Here is a 16,368-nt window from a genome sequence, read left to right on the forward strand (position 1 = left end):
AAAAAATATGTATTCTGGATCACTTGCAAGTCTAGGGTCATTTGAAAACAATCTGCTATTAAAATACCTCTTCATTGATATTTTTGTATTGCGTTTTTCTGTGTACGGTTTTTTTTTTCATCAGGAAAATGAATTGGAAAGACTGGTCCCTCAGTTTGGATGACTTTTGTTGGTGTATTTCCTTCTGCTGGAGCAATACAAAATATATAGTTTGGATTTTGATCAGCAAAAAAAAATGCACTAGGTCTGAAGGTTGAAGAGATGTATCAAGTGGTGGTGAACACTCTTGTGATGTTTCTACTGATTCTCATTCTGTTTCAGGGTCTGTTAAAAAGCAAAACACTTGTTGAATTATAATTGGTTACTTTTAAAGACTAAGAAAAAGGAGAAAGACAGTTGACTTGCTTGCATTATGAAATGCTAAAGTAAGATGTCTTACCCTTGTCATCTACATTAATATTGCTTTGATTGTGGTCTACCATTTCCAATTTTTCCTTTAAAGATTCTGGTTCTCCTTCATAATCAGAACCTGTATTTCAAATTTGTGCTGATTTGAATTTTTTCTAATTATTTCGGAAAAAAATAATTTTGATGCATACCATATTGAAAAATATTGCAATACTTTTTACTCACTTAATCAATTTCAACTTTTTATTAATATGAATATTTTAAATATTTTGTTAAGAACAGAATTATTAGAAAATGTTTTTTCTTCTTCACATTTTTAAAATCATATGTTAACATTTTTATGAAGAACTTATTTCTAATTCTTCATTATCTTTGAAAAATAAAAAGGCTGTTTAAATTCAGCATTTTCTGATAAAAAAAAATAGTTATGGTTAAATATCTTACAACTGCTCTACCTTGTACAGTAGAATTTTCTTCGCATACATCTATGCATGTATATTCTTCTGTTTCAAAGACATCTTTAATTTCTATATCTGAAAAAGGTAAATAAAAATGTATTTCTTCTGTTTTGGGATAGAAGTGGATAAAATCTTATTTATTTTGATTTGATTATAAATTACTAACCTGCAAAGTGTGGATTTGTTTTCTTAAGAAAATGAAGGGCCTTGAAGATCCTATTAGGGCACACCTCCTGGTAGAGATGATGCCCTTTAAAGCTTAACTTGCGCTTTAGCTTCACCTTGATGAAGGATTCATCAGAAATGTTTCTAGGCAAAGTTGTTGCGACTTTCTTCAGGTCTGATTGTACTGAAACAACTGGTCCATGAATTCCATTTTGTGCATGTTTTGGCAAATTCACTATCTTCATAAATGGAACACTGGGGATACCAAGTGTCTTTCCAGTTTATTAAGTTCATTAATTTCAGCTCCAACAGGACTTAGATCCATATTGTTGGCTAGAGCTTGAGCTGGAATTTTGCCATTATTCATGGTCCTGTCACATAAAACACATATATATTTTGTTTCTTCAGATAAAAGACTGTTCAGTAATGTCGAAACATGTGGTTTTTTGTATTTCTTTTTATCAAGTTTTTTAACCTGGAAACGAAACATAATCCGTCCGCATACATAACAGGAACGAATTGGGTATTGTTTGCAAAGTGTTCTAAAGTTGTTAAGTGTTGCTGCATCACTGGTTGATAATTTAGCTTTCTTTCCTTGATAGCTTTGCAAACTCTGTTTTTTCTTGCTTTTTCTTTTTTCTGGTATGTTATAAGAAGTTTGAGAGAGTTCCTCCTTTTTTAAGGCAACTTCAGGAGTCTGGTATTTATTTCTTAATTTTTGCTTCTTTTTCTCTGCATTTTCTGGGATCTTGTATTTTTGTTTCAAAGATTCCTTTTTCTTTTCTGCATTTTCTGGGATCTTGTATTTTTGTTTTATGTATTCTTTCTGCTTTTCTGCATTTTCTGGAATCTTATATTTTTGTTTCATATATTCTTTTTGCTTTCTGCATATTCTGGAATCTTCTATTTTTGTTTCATGTATTCTTTTTTCTTTTCTGCATTTTCTGGGACCTTGTATTTTTGTTTCATGTATTCTTTTTGCTTTTCTGCATTTTCTGGAATCTTGTATTCATTTCTGATGTTATGTTTCTTTTGTCCTGCATTTTCTGGAATCTTGTATTCATTTCTGATATTATGTTTCTTTTGTCCTGGAATACTGTATCTTTTTTTCATATACTGTGTCTTTTTATTTGCATTTTCTGGTATCTGGTATTTGTTCTTCATATATTCTTTTACTCTGTCTGCATTTTTAGGGACATGGTATTTACTTCTAATATATTGTTTTTTCTTTCTGCATTTTCAGGCATATTATATCTTTCTCTCATATGATCTTTTTTCTTATGTGCAATTTTTGGAAGGTTATATCTTTCTCTCATATAAGCTTTTTTTTTTATCTGCATGCTCAGACTCTTTGTATTTTTTTCTTTCATACTGTGTTTTCTTTTCTTGAATTTGCTGGTACCAATTCTTTAATTGTTGTTTTCTTTTCAGTCGGTTTTGCTCAAATTGCTGCTGTTGTGAAAGGTACATGGAAGTACAGAGCCATTTGGGGGCTTGGGCCTGGTGATAAAGTTTAAAATATCTTTATGAATAAACATAACTTTGAACATAAAATTTCATCATATTCAAAAGTAAATTTAAGGATTTTTGATCAATTGTTTTAAAAATTATTACCTCTGAACTTGGATTTTTGTCTTGTTCTGCTGTTACATTTGTAGGTTGCAATTCAAAATTACCTGCTGGTAGATCTGGTCAAAGAAAGCATAAACAAAAAAAGATTTATTGATGATTTAATTTCATATTAAGTGATTAAAAATTCTTTAATAAGATGGGGAAACAAATTAAAATTTTTAAATGTAGACATATATGATTTAACCTGTAGTACTGGTTGTATTTTTGGCCCGACTTTTTCTCTTTCTATCTCTTTCTTCTTTTTTTCTGCCACTCATGATACATATATATCAGCAAATCTTGTATGTAGCCTGAAAGAAATTTTATTTTTAAATATATGAAAAGACAAACATATGTTAAATTATTACATTTCCTTAAATGTATATCATAGTTTTTAATATCATAGGGATAAGTACATATATTTCCAAAATTTAATGATATGATTTATAGTTAAAACAAAAATACATCTATACATTTTCTTTTAATGAGATACCCGAAACAATTGCTGAAACATTTTTGAATACAAGCTCAGTGCTACACGTAAGAGATAATAGCTCTAAAACTTCATTGTTATTTCGGATTTCAAACATTTAGGTTGAGCATCACTGAAGAGACATTATTTGTCGAAATGCGCATCTGGTGCATCAAAATTGGTACCGTATAAGTTTTACATAATAAACTTTCAATGGTTACTGCAAGTATCTAAACTACAATTCAATCAAAAACGCTTTATAAACAAGTACAGCCATGTTCTGATGATCATTGTTAAACATTTAAAATAAATATCTACTGCATGAAATGATAGAACCCCTATTGTTGCATGAAGAACAAGATAAGAAATTATAACGTTAAATTATAATACAGGTCCACCTTTGGGGGGGGGGGGGTATTTCCTAAAAGAGAATGATTTAAAAAGTGTGCATTATACAGAGTAATTTCTTTAAATTCAAAAAAAAAAAAAAGAAAGAAAGAAACTGAAGTCAATGTAAAGTAACAAGGACACATTTTAAAATGTTATATAAAAGGTAATTTTCTTTAAAAAAAAAAAAAAATAAAAAAAAATCATAGCATATTCTCACTCAGGGCCAGAGGAAGCAAAAAAAAAAAGTTTAATGATTAAGTAATCAGATGAGCTCATAATTAAAATTGGCCAGGTGAAGAGGACTTCTTTCCCGAAGCTTCAACAGTTGATGTCGAAGGCTTGGAATCCTGAGTGGCCGGTTCTATGCTATCCTCTAATGACAGATAGAAATCATCCTCTTCCAGCTGGTTGATTTTTTTCTTTAAGCTCTCGATTTCTCTTTTCATTTTAGAGTTTTCCTGTGCAAGTTTGGCATTTTCATTATCATTCAGATGAACAAGTGTTGTCACTTTTCCGTGCATGGCTTTAACCTTCCTTCTAATTTTCTCAATAGACTTTATGGCCTGGCCTCCATTTTTTGTGGAAATGTCATAGCATACGGCTTTTAACTCGGTATCTATTTCCTCCGAAAACTTCACTATGAAACTTGACAGTCGTTGTTGCTTGCAGGGTGATGTCATGCTAATCTAAAGAGAATTACATTAATATTGTGCTAAATATTAGACATATTACTTTGGTACTGCAAATGCCCACAGTAGATGGAACCATTGTTACTTCAGCTACCTAAAAATCAAGATTCTAGGACCTTTATGTAATGTTTCATATCTCCATGATGTATTACAATGTATCAAATGTACACTATCTATTTTTGATCGATTGGTATAGTATATTATATAATTCCTGAAATTTAATTTTCTCTTTCAATTGGATGCACAATATCCCCATACACGGAATTTTATTCAAATATACAGTGTGTTTTTAATCAATTATTCTTTTTCACAAGAAGGTCCACAAATCTTGAAAAAGAAATCAATGCCTTAGAATTGAAATTGTAATTTATATTAAACTGTCAAAGGAGAGAAAAGGTTAAAAGTCAGGCTAAAGGGTTCACAAATCATTAATTCAAAATGCTCTCAGATATTCAGTATGAGGTCCAGGTAGGCTTTCTATAGTATACAAAATGAATGCAAGTTCTCCTCTGCTGGAAAACAAAACAATGACCTGAACAATAATCGGTGCAACTATATAAAAACAAGTATCCAGTAATTTATGTGACAGTGTGTCTAAAGTCTTTCTGGACTGCTATATATATATATATATATATATATATATATATATATATATATATATAATACAAAAATATACAAACTACGGACTGATATATCATTTCTAAAATTTCAAGACAATTTAGGAAATAATACTTTGGGTATACATGTATTAGTAAAGTTATGAAACACCACTGCTTAATCTATAATTATTTAAGACATGATCTTTTAGCCAGACTCATTGCTATATGAAATGGCTTAAGAAATCTGAAGTGTAAAGCATGTATCATACCAAAATGCAGCATGACAGATAATTCATTTCAGGATGTGAAATTAAACAAAAGCTTAGATATGTTAGCAATCACCACGCTAAAAGCTCCACTACAACACAATTATAATTTAAACGGCTACAATAGCAAGGGGTCCGTTACTAGTGCCATCACGAGGAGGATCCTCATTACACATTTGTAGCACGAAATATACAACAAAGACAGATTGTGTCGAGTGAAATCTAATGGAGTTTATAGAAATTGAAATAATCTGATTTTTCCAAAACTTATTGACGTATTCGACAGAAATGAGCCAAAGAATCCCACCCAGAAATAGCTCATTAGACAGCACTCTATATTAAGCAAAGTTTGAATCACATATTGGCAGTACAAGATGCAAATTTTGCTTGGCACCAAAGGATTGAGTTGCTATAGTCAAGCATATAATAAGCTCACCTGAGTAATTTCTTCTGTAGAACTTCTATTTAAAGAACTTCATGTAGATGACTATACATGTGGTGAATGTGGTATTGCATTTAGTTCTTTGAAAGATTATAACATCCATCAAGACATCGGCAACCACAATATGACATCATCTGACCATGTAAAAATTTTCTGGGCAAGGAAATGTGTCGGCATCAAAGAGAAAGTTACCAAACATCCTTCTATTAGTGAAAGAGAAGATGCATGCCCAGAGAAGTTTAGTAAAGGGCTGCTGGGCTCTCAAAGGCAAAAGGATCAGTAAATGATTCAATAAGAAGGTTAAGGACTTTGTTGTTAAGCTCTTTGAAGGAGAAAGGACAGGGCGTAAATATACACCAACAGAGACATCAAAGAAATTAAGGACAGCAAGAAATGAGGATGGAAACAGAACATTTTCACTAGAGTTCCCAGCAAGTCCAGGGACTTTTGTTGTTGATTTGATCCCCCCAAAAATCAAATTTTGTTGTAGAAGCTAAAGAAGAGACTGATGAAGACTTGAATTACATCATTTATGAAATTACACGTCATGAAAATGAAGATAAGCTAATACTGTCAATTTGCTTGTAGAATATAACAGCCCCAGGTGGTGCATCAAACTACATATGTATACAGAAATACAAACAAAAGAAACTATTCATCAGTCGATATATACTTTAGATTCCTTATTTTACGCGAGTACTTAATATGACAAAATGTTATTCTTCCTTATATACTGGACATTAAACATAAAATGAGGGGGGGGGGGGGGGGGGGGCAAATATTATATATATATTCTTTATTGCTTAATACATATGTCTTATCACATCAATTTCATAAATACATGTACATAAAAATGACATTGTATGGCAGTGTACTAATTCAAGCAAGCAACGGAGAATGACTTAATTAAGGTTTTCTCGCAACTTAAATGCAAGACATAAATATTTCCCTAAATTATAAAGTTTGTGTACATTATGAACACTTAATAATTGTACAAATTTGAAAACAGATGGTTTTTGCCAATAATACTTTTTGATATATCTATGTCGAAATTCCTCATAATGAGGGCAAATTAATATAAAGTGGTATTCGTCCTCTATGTCATTTTTACAAAATTTAAATACTCTATTTTCTCTAAGTATATTGTTATGGCGGCCTGTTTCAATTTCAAGAGTATGAGAGGATAGTCTAATTCGACAAACGTGTCTTTTATACATATTAGGTATAGGTTTACAAAGGTAATGCTGTAACGAAAAGTGATCAATAACATGTTTGTAAATACATTTGTAATACACTTTGAAGAACAATTAATTTGTTCAACTAAACTTTGAACACACATATCAGTCAACCTCTGTTTTATAATAGTAAAGAAAAGTTTAGAAGTTGCATTCTCCTGATCACACTAAATATATCCTAACCCTATGTCGTACAATTTTTGGTTAATGTAATAGGCCCAATTTTTGCTACAATTTTTCATTCTATCACAGTTGTAATATAATTCATCGTAACAATTTCTAATTAAACAATTTTCACTACGCAACACTTTAAACCAAAATTTGAACATTCTGAAGAATCGAATGATTTTCATAGGTAACCTCCCAGTTTCAAAATACACCGAGGCAGAATTTATGTTTTTTCAATATCGTGTTTTAAAAATTCTACTTCAAAATCATTAACATATAACGAAAAAAAAGAGGATGGGAGATAACACTTCTCCTTGTAATAGTCCTACGTTACTTTTAAAGACTTCTGACATCATACCTGCAGATTTAACACTAGATTTCATGCTTTGATACATAACCCGGATAATGCGTAGTAATTTACTTCTAATACCATAGGTGCTGAGCTTTTTCCACAATTTAATTCGATCAACAGAGTCAAATGCTTTCTTGAAGTCTATGAAACAACAATATAATCTCTCTTTTTTAGAAAGCGTCATATTAATAATTGAGGACAGACAAAAAATAGCTTCTGTTGTACCTATGTGAGGCTGAAACCCAAACTGAGCATCAGTTATTATATCATCGTTGTAAGACCACTGTACAAGTCTTTGGTTTAAAATCGAAGTAAATAACTTACAAAAACAACTCACTAAACTAACACCTCTATAGTTGTTGGGATCTGACGTATCACCCTTTTTATGTACTGGAACAATTATGGATTCCGACCATGCTTGAGGAAAAATACCTGTTCTAAAAATTCTATTAAACAAATTGTGAATAATAGGAAAAATACAACTCTGAAATTCAATAAAATATTCATTCAACAGCAAATCGGTTCCATGGGATTTCTCTCGTAAGACTCCATACTGTATCCATAGTACTTAATAGACTTGTATCTACATATTGTATATAAATTCCATCAATATTCATAATTTCTGGAAAAACACGTTTGTTTTTAACAAGTGTCAGTATCATGTACACGTCTAGCTCTTTCAAACCATAACAAGTAACAGGCATACACACAAAAGCTATTAATTGTCATTTGATAAATTGGTAATGTGGGTGAATGTAGGATTATTTATGATGTGTAATTGCTTCACTGATGTTATGTGTGTGCTCATTAGAGTGTGTTTATTAATTGACTTTGATGTTAAATCCTATGTACATTACACAATTTTAATTTACTTAAAATATTGTTTTGATTGATTGAATATTGTTTAACGTCCCTCGAGAGAATATTTCACTCATATGGAGACGTCACCACTGCCGGTGAAGGGCTGCAAAATTTAGGCCTATGCTCGGCGCTTATGGCCATTGAGCAGGGAGGGATCTTTATCGTGCCACACCTGCTGCAACAAGGGACAGCGGTTTTTGCGGTCTCATACGAAGGACTGCCCCATTTAATCGCCTTTTACGACAAGCAAGGGGGTACTGAGGACCTATTGTAACCTGGATCCCCACTGGATTCAATTTAGTATCAATAGTAATAAAAAAGATGTTATTTAAGTGTTTTACACATAACACCAAATAGTACGTTTGGCCCCCGCCCTGGGGTCAGCATTACATACCGAGAAAAGCTCAGATAAGTCACAGGCCCGTCAACGAAACAGCTGTAAAGGTAACGCGTAAGTGAAAGGAAAAAAGCAAAAAATCGGCAAAAGGAATAATACAGCTCCACATGCGTTTACTGACACTTTTAGCTCATCTGAGTAAACTCAAGTGACCAATTAGTTGTCGTCGTGCATTAACAATTGAACAATTTGAACTTCTTGATAACTACCAGTCCAATTCTTTTCAAATTTGGTATGAAGCATCTTTGGGACAAGGGAAACGTAAATTGTAAACTGCAGGACTCCAGCATCCCTGGGGCCTTTGGGGCGGGGCAAAAACTGCCCAAATTTATAAAACGTTCTTCTCAAGAACCGCACACGTTTAAGAAAACCTAAATGCATGGTAATGGAAAGCAGGAAGGCCTCTACCAATATTGTAAATTTCATGATTCCCGGGGTAGGAGTTCTGAACTCAGGGCGGGGCCAAATTTGTTATATAATGTTTATGTATAAAACAATTAACATCTTCTTCGGTGCTATTGATACTAAATTCAAACTAAATGGATATTTAGAAAGAACAGGTAGCCCTTTACTAAAATTGTAAATTTGATGATCCCAGAGGTAGGGGTTTTGATATCAGGGTGAGGCCAAAATAGTCAGTTATTAGTCCCCTCCCGACGAAGTCGAAGGGGACTTTAGGTTTGCGCTCTGTCCGTCTCTCCGTCAGTTCAGTTTTCAGCACTTTTTTCTCTGTTTTTGCAGATATTTATTTTATATTTGGTATGTTGCTTTGCCACAAAAAGTTGCAGATCAAATTCGAATTTCATATCGGTCCGTTGATTTTTCACTTAGTTATGGCCCTTGGGCTTAGAAAAATAGCAAATTTACTTTATTTAGTAAAAAAAAAAAATGGTTTTAGTCGAAAGCATTCTGAAAAAAACAAGAGGTACTGTGAGCAATGCTCACTAAGAATACCTCCCGCTTACCCCAATCTCCCAAAGGGTGTTGGTAATAGGTAAAACTTCAGTATTATGATCCAAAAGGTATCTAGGAACACAGCATCTCCATGCGATGAAAAAAGCCGTTAAAGAATTTAAATGGAAACCATATTGCTACTTTGATGTCCAGTGCGCGTGACCTTTGGACCCCAAAATCGATAGGGAACATCTTCATCCCATGTGTAGTCCATATGTATGATATGGTAACTGTAGGTGGAAAGGATAACGCTTTAGAGCCCGGAAACCATATTGCTACTTCGATGTCCAGTACGCTTGACCTCTGACCCCAAAATCGATAGGGAACATCTTCATCCCATAGGTAGTCCATATGTATGATATGGTGACTGTAGGTGGAAAGGATAACGCTTTAGAGCCCGGAAACCATATTGCTACTTAGATGTCCAGTGCGCTTGATCTTTGACCTTTTGACCCCAAAATCGATAGGGAACATCTTCATCCCATGGGTAGTCCATATGTATGATATGGTGACGGTAGGTGGAAAGGATAATGCTTTAGAGCCCGGAAACCATTGCGTCTACAGACGGACGGACAGACAGACGGACAACCCGATTCTAGTATACTCCCCCCCCCCCCCCCACACTACTTGTTGCGGGGGGTATAAAAATTTAAAATGCTTACTGGACTCGAACTCGCAATCAAGCAGTCAACATGCTAACCTACTGAGATGCTCAGCTAGGCTATAATATTTGAAATGAATAGACAAATATTGCTGATATCTATATTTTCATGTAAAAGTTATACGGTACCAATTTTGATGCATCAATGCGCATTTCGACAAATAATGTCTCGTCAGTGATGCTCAACCGAAATTTTTAAATCCGAAATAACATAAACTTGTAGGCCCTAAGAGCTATTTAAGGGTAAAACAGAGTGCCAAAAACGTGGAGTCAAATTCGTCTAAGGATAAGAGCTATGCATGAGGGAGATAATCCTTCATCCATTTTTTAAAAGGAAGTCAGCCATTATGCCGACGTAGAGTACCTCCTTACACGTTTGTATAAGAATTTACATAGCATTTAACAGAATTTTGAAATACTTTCGGCATTAACAGAAGTGTTAGCGAGCAGCGACACTATGGGTATAGAATGGGGAAAAAACCCACACATATAGCTCAAAGAGCTAATCATATGGCCATATGTCTTGCGTGCGGTGTGCGTCAACTTTTTGGAAAAAGGGCTATATCTCAAGAACCCCTTGGCCAATTTTTGTCAAATTTGTCACAGGGTATCCTTGGCCCAAGGGCTTTTATTTGTACTAAAACTAGGGTTGTGACCCTTTAAGAAGGGGAGATAATTTGGACAATGCAAACAAAAGTAGTGGTTGCTAAAAAATTTTCTTCTCAAGAACCACTGGGCAAATTATCACCAAACTTATGCATAAGGATGAGGATAGGTTGCAGATAAAAAAAAAATGTTCAAGGCATCATCCTGGGACAAAGGGTGTGGTTTCAAGGTCATTTCAAAGTTGACCTTAAATTTTGTTTTGTTAAAACTTTGATATTTTGCTTAGTAGAAGGACTAGGATCATCAAATTTTGTCAGTTGATGGATCTTAGGACCTAATATCATGTTGTTTCAAAAGTAGGTCATGGTGACCTATTTTTTGAATTTCACAGGTAATTATTATTCAATGGATTTTGATGCATATCTTGGACACTTTTGAGCATATGATCATCAAAAGTTGACAGTTAATGGATCATGGAACCTTGAACTGCGTCATGTAAAAAGTATGTCACCTTGACCTACTTTCTGAATTTTATGGCTAATCATTTATGAATACATTATAGGTTATTTCAGATACCGAGAGGTTTAGAATCATCAAACATTGTAAGTTGATGCGTCTAGAGGCCTCAAAACATATTTATAAAAAACAAGAGGCCCATGGGCCACATCGCTCACCTGAGTCACCTTGGCCCATATCTGAAGACTTTCCATATATATTTGCATGTAAAACCTTAGTCCCTATTATGGCCCAAACTACCCTTTGCAAACTTGAATCTACACTATGTCAGAAAGCTTTCATGTAAATGTCAACTTCTTTGGCCCAATGGTTCTTGAGAAGAAGATTTTAAAAGTTTTTCCCTATATATTTGTGTGTAAAACTTTGATCCCCCCTTGGGGCCCCATCTTATCCCCGGGGGCCATGATTTGAACAAACTTGAATCTGCACTATGTCAGAAATTTTTCTTGTAAATATCAGCTTTTCTGACTCAGTGGTTATTGAGAAGAAGATTTTTAAAGATTTTTCCTATATATTTGTATGTAAAACTTTGATCCCCTATTGTGGCCCCATCCAACTCCCGGGGCCCATGATTTGAACAAACTTGAATCTGCATTATGTCAGGAAGCTTTCATGTAAATCTCAGCTTTTCTGGCTTAGTGAAAGTTTGTCCCTATATATTTGTGTGTAAAACTTTGATCCCCCCTTGGGGCCCCATCTTTTCCCCGGGGGCCATGATTTGAACAAACTTCAATCTGCACTATGTCAGAAAGTTTTCATGTAAAAATCAGCTTTTCTGGCTCAGTGGTTCTTGAGAAGAAGATTTTAAAAGATTTTTCCTATATATTTGTATGTAAAACTTTGATCCCCTATTGTGGCCCCATCCAACCCCAGGGGCCCATGATTTGAACAAACTTGAATCTGCATTATGTCATTTTTTTAAAATTTGATATGATACATAAATGTATATTGTTACAGTTCAAACTCAGTTATCTTAAACATATTAAAAGCACGTTCGATTTAAAAAGGCTATGTTTGGGGGGCAATCGTTCAAAAAATTATTTAATCTTTAACGATGTTGTTTTCGTGGGGTGAGGGATTGGTGTACCATTTATTCATTGGATAGGGCTCCTATAATCTTTTTTTAAGGTAGCAGCAAGAATAAAGTAATCGAATTTGAAAGGAGTTCAATTATTAATAAAGTCTTTTTTTCAGTATGTTTATCTTATTTTTTCTTCATTTGTGAAACAACATAGTGTCACAATTTAGGGGGGGGGGGGGGTAGAGAGAGGGAGCCTGGGAAAAGGATTGTACCAACAGACACTTGCTTAATATTTTTATTAAAACTTGCTAAGCAAAATATCAAACAAGTGCCTGTTGGTACATTCATTCACAAAGTCCACCGTTTTAAAATGCATAATAATGCAGTAGTATGAGGTATCAATATGAAATGGTGGTTTCTGAGGATTATATCTCTGTAATTGCTGTATCCCTTGTTCATAATTAGCCTTTTGATTTTACAAAATGCTGACCACACAAAATTATTGCATAAAAATATTTTTCACTTTCCGTTCCGGTTCGCGTTTTAGCAACATTCACTGCCACAGCCTTGAACGCTAAACATAGGTCTAAATGTGGTACTTCACCTACAGCTGATGACGTCTTAATATGAGTGAAAAAGTTTGTATCCTGCCCACAAGGTTTTCCTTATGAGTGAAAATTTTTAGACGGAACGTTAAAGCTGTATGGTCCGAATTGCAATCTCGTAAAAACGTTATTAAATCATCGCACGTATGTAGTTATGAGGCTGTATGACACGTCATACATTATTTCACCTGTTTTAACCAAAATTATTTAATTCTAAATCGGTGTTTGCAAATAACCGCGTCACTCTACCATTTCAAGTGACAACCAGTTAAAACTTTCAGATCATCGGTGGTCTTATCTGTGTAAAGCTGTGCATTTTGTTATGTACAGCAGTACCGTGCCATAAGTTTAATAGAAACAAGAGGTACTGTGAGCACTGCTCACTAAGAATACCCCCCGCTTACCCCAATCTCCCAAAGGGTGTTGTTAATAGGTATAATTTACCTCTTTCCTGAGTGTAAAAATATAGTATGCCTTTGTAGAAGAAAATGGAAGATATAGTCCGAACACAAATCCATGGCATCAACCTATAATTCTGACCTTGAGATCTAAGGTCAAGGTCATAAAAAGGTCTTGAATGTACATGACACAATAGTCTCATGGTGATACACCCATGTCTTATAGTATGACTATGTCAAAACCCTATAATCAATTTTGACCTTGAGGTCAAAGTTCAAGGTCATGAAGGTACCCGACACATCGTTTCATGGTGATACACTCGGTATGCCTATGTCAAAGAACAAAGAAGTTATGGCCCGGACATGAATCCATTGTATAAAAAAACCTTTAATTTTGACCTTTAGGTCAAGGTCATATAGAGGTCATAAAGGTACTCGACACATCGTCTCATGGTGATCAACCTGTGTGCAAAATATGGTATGCCTAAGTCAAGCCCGGACACGAATCTGCAGACTCACAGACGGACAGAGTGACTCCTATATAACACCCCCCCCCCCCCCCTTGAAATTCGTTCGGGGGGTATAATAAAAATATCAAATACCTCTTAGTAATTCGTTGTTTTACGCTCTTTCAGCCTTAAAACTAGACAGTTGCGTCTGAGTTAATTCATCATGTTGGGATTCCCCTGACGCGCGTGGGTCTAACACTGCAGGTTGCATCACACTATTTATGTGGACTCCACGTCGAATGGGACTTTCCTTATGAGGTAGGCTCTCCAATTTTTTGCGAGATGTAAATTCAAGTATTGTGTTTGAAATTTTGTGAGTAAAAACCATGAAAGAAAGATTTAAATATTTTTTAAAATTTTTGTTGTAGAGGTGGGTGATTTGGCTTTTGACCAGCTGATTTTGCACGTGCTTGACTTCGATGTAAACAAACTCTCACGCCTTGCTAGATGGGTATGTATTTTTTGGTATGAAAATGCTTATTAAGAATTGTACTACATGATGTGAAAGGAAAACTTCTAAAAAGTTTACTTTAAGGAAGCAGGGTCAGGCCAAAGGTGAGTAATTTTGGTAAGAACATATAGGCAAAATTAATAGAGTGGTGCAACCTGTATAATTTATGCGTTATCTGCAACACCTCGGGCCTTTCACCGAATACACCGTTGCTTTGGGTGAAAGGCCCGAGGTTTTCCGGATGATTTATATATGTACCACACTATATTTACTTTCTAAATAATATTCCCATTGTTTTCTTTAATATGCAGATGTTTTTAAGCATGTAATAAAGGGAAAGTTCATAACTTTGTAAAGTAATTAATCTGCTTTGAAGTAATTATGTACAAAAATAATACTTGAACATCGGGTCACACAGCTTTAAACAATCCAGAAATTCCTTTAGAACTAAGAAGTATATACTCCTCGCGCAGAGCTCTATCCTTACCTGACTTGCTCTCGTTCAGTCCTGTTAATTAACATCTTTTTGGATTTTAATCTGCGAATATTTTGATTTTTATGTGCACTGATGAGATGTTTGTTATTCGTTGAAATGATCACATACAGAAGCGAAACTTACCGTAATTATTACAATTTTAGTATACATTTATGGTATATATTTTACCGTTGGCTTTGGTGATAACCCTAGAACATATATGATCTATTCTTTTAGACTTTAGTCATCATCTACTTTGTTACCAAGATTACAGTTGATTTTCTTTCTGCCTCCGTAATGAAGACATGTACCAGTCTCAGTAAACTGGCATTAGGAATTCAGTATAAAGCAGAAAAAATGACTTCATCAGAGGCATAAATCTTTTTCTCGGAGCAGACATTGCTCTACAATACACACTGAATCTCTGTTCCGCTCAACCATTAAAAAAGAGCAACGCCAACATGGCATAATACGCCCGTAGATTTTGCTCAAGGAAAACATATTTTAGTGGGATTCATATATTAGTGAAGTTAGCACTGTCCTCTGTGAGCTAATTCATTATCATGGTGATCAAATATACCAAGTTATAATATCCAGGAGCTTACGGTTCGGTTTGTATCCTGCCCACAAGGTTTTCCTTCTAAGTGATACTACGACCTTGACCTTGAAAAACAATAGGCACCTTCCTCTCATCATGATGATCAAATATACCAAGCTATAATATCCTGGAGCTTACGGTTCGGTTTGTATCCTGCCCACAAGGTTTTCCTAAAAAGTTATACTACGACCTTGACCTTTGACTTCTCACCTTGAAAAACAATAGGCACCTTCCTCTCATCATGATGATCAAATATACCAAGTTATAATATCTTGGAGCTTACGGTTCGGTTTGTATCCTGCCCACAAGGTTTTCCTAAAAAGTGATACTACGACCTTGACGTTTGACCTTAAAAAACAATAGGCATCTTCCTTTCATCATGGTGATCAAATATACCAAGTTATAATATCCTGGAGCTTACGGTTCGGTTTGTATCCTGCCCACAAGGTTTTCTTAATAAGTGATACTACGACCTTGACCTTTGACCTCTCACCTTGAAAAACAATAGGCATCTTCCTCTCATCATGGTGATCAAATGTACCAAGTTGTAAAGCCCTAGGTCTTATGGTTCAGTATGTATCCTGCCCACAAGGTCCGGACAGACAGACGGATGACGCCATACCATAATACGTCCCGTCTTCGACGGGCGTATAAAAACCTATAAACACCCCTCCCCCAAACATCTACCTACCCTATTGTAATAGGAAATTGACCTGATTGATTTGCGCCCCCCCCCCCCCCTTTCGCCTCCTGAATTATATCTGTAATTTTGGTAGATATCTGCATCTTCTCCTCTATATGTGTACTCATCTTTTTATTGTTTAACGTCCTTCTCAAGAATATTTCACTCATATAGAGACGTCACCAATGCCAGTGTAGGACTGCAAATTCAGGCCTTTACTCGGCGCTTATGGCGTTTGAGCAGGGAGGGATCTTTATCGTGCCACGGGACCTCGGTTTTTGCGGTCTCATCGCAAGGACCGCCCCATTTTGTCGCCTCTTATGACAAGCAAGGGGTACCGAGGACCCGGCCTAAATTTGAAGCTCTTCACCGGTTTTGG

The 16,368-nt window shown here is 35.0% G+C and overlaps 1 pseudogene; it reads right to left on the reverse strand.

Moving 5' to 3' along the window:
- Positions 1-966: 966 nt before the first annotated feature.
- On the reverse strand, positions 967-4,138 carry LOC130051749 (uncharacterized; annotated as a pseudogene).
- Positions 4,139-16,368: the final 12,230 nt, after the last annotated feature.

The sequence above is a fragment of the Ostrea edulis genome, chromosome 2, assembly GCF_947568905.1.
Source record: "Ostrea edulis chromosome 2, xbOstEdul1.1, whole genome shotgun sequence".
Classification (NCBI taxonomy): Eukaryota; Metazoa; Mollusca; class Bivalvia; order Ostreida; family Ostreidae; genus Ostrea; species Ostrea edulis.